The sequence below is a fragment of the Brassica oleracea genome, unplaced genomic scaffold, assembly GCF_000695525.1.
Source record: "Brassica oleracea var. oleracea cultivar TO1000 unplaced genomic scaffold, BOL UnpScaffold00817, whole genome shotgun sequence".
NCBI classification, from domain to species: Eukaryota; Viridiplantae; Streptophyta; class Magnoliopsida; order Brassicales; family Brassicaceae; genus Brassica; species Brassica oleracea.
This window is the reverse complement of record NW_013617465.1, coordinates 22,787-24,439: the sequence shown is the minus strand read 5'-3', so window position 1 is coordinate 24,439 and position 1,653 is coordinate 22,787.

The window sequence follows — 1,653 nt, the reverse complement described above, 5'->3', positions numbered from 1 at the left end:
GCAAAAGAACCATAATCAGAACGTTGCTCACCTTGAGTTCGGTCCGGTTTGTGCATGGAAGAAGATCCTTCTTTATGACCACAGTTTTGCTCTCCACCTGACTCTTTCTTCGGTTCAAGTGCATAGTCATCGAAAATTGGTAAAGGATCTTCCTTTTCTGGCTCGGTTTCAACTTTCTCCAAAGTCACCAACGATTTCTGTTTTTGGCACTTGTTGGCATAATGACCGACCCTATGGCATTTGAAGCACCTGGTAGAAAGAGCCTTGCTTGTGGTTTTCACAGCTTTGCTTTTATAGTGTTTTGTAGTCAAAAACAATTAAAGAAAATGTGGGAAAACAATGCATAGAAAATACAGATTTGACTAGATCTAGTCAAGGCACAGAAAATGGAGATGACTAGATCTGGTCAAGGCACGGAAAATGGAGAGGGCTAGTCAAGATGTCCAGGTTCATCCGAACCAGTGGATGCAAGGGGTAAAGATAAGGACGCTTGCAGGACTATCCGGATGAGAATGCATGTCCGTCTTTGGTTTCTTCACCACCCAAGCTAAGTCTGGCTTGATCCAAGTCAAGTCTGGCATGATCCTTGTCAAGTCTGGCATGCAATACCTGCGATCTGCGCATGCGAACCGACATGCAGAGGCTAGTGTGTCGCGATGCATGAACACTAGACATGCTGAAGGGAAATTTTTTATTCTCAAGGTTACGGTTAGTCTGGAGTCTATTAAAAATATTCAGATCATCAGATCGGGAGCGAAAAAATATTCGGGATTGATCGTGGGACGAAAATTCACCAGAAGGGCCGAAATCGCGTAAATCGATCGAGACGCTCGAGGTGGCATGATCTAAGGGATCAGGACGTGGTGTCAACCCTTTAACCTGCTGAGTGTCAACACATGAAGGAGGTGTAGACGTGCATGAAGCAGTTCCATGCATCTTGACACACAGAAGCACGAGGTGTCGCAATACCTGCGATCTGCGCATGCGAACCGACATGCAGAGGCTAGTGTGTCGCGATGCATGAACACTAGACATGCTGAAGGGAAAATGGACGTGGAGGTGTCTTATGGCATGGTTAGAGGGCATGCAACAGGGCATGCGGACGCCCATGTGTCGCCACACATGCTATCGGAAGCATGCAGGACGACACACAGATGATCGGGTGGCTCATTCTTATTGGCCGGCAACTTCTATATATACCCAGCTAACCTGGTTCATTTTTACTCATTCAGACACACCAAGGACACTCCAAAACGTGGCTTAGAGAGAGAAAGAGAAAGAAGTGAGGTGATTTAGAAGTATAGACATTTTCGAAGATCGATAAACTGCCGGAAAGTTCCGAAGGACGTCCAGAAGTGAAAGAAGTTTCTTTCCGAGTTCTGATCAGTCCAGACCAGTTCATTCAAGACATTGAGGTTGGGTTTTGGGATTTAACATCACGGCACCAAGACAAAGATTTGGAGGGGATAAAAGGGTTTGGTCAACATCCGGAATCAAAAGAGTCGAGCCACAACGCTTTATCACTGTGAGTCATGGTTAATTGTTTGTTAACGATTTTTTAATGCAGGTTCCTGACATCGGAGACGGCTTCCGAGCTAGGATAGCCGGACCGGTCTAGGTGTCAGTTTGTGGATCTGAGACTTTAGACGATTA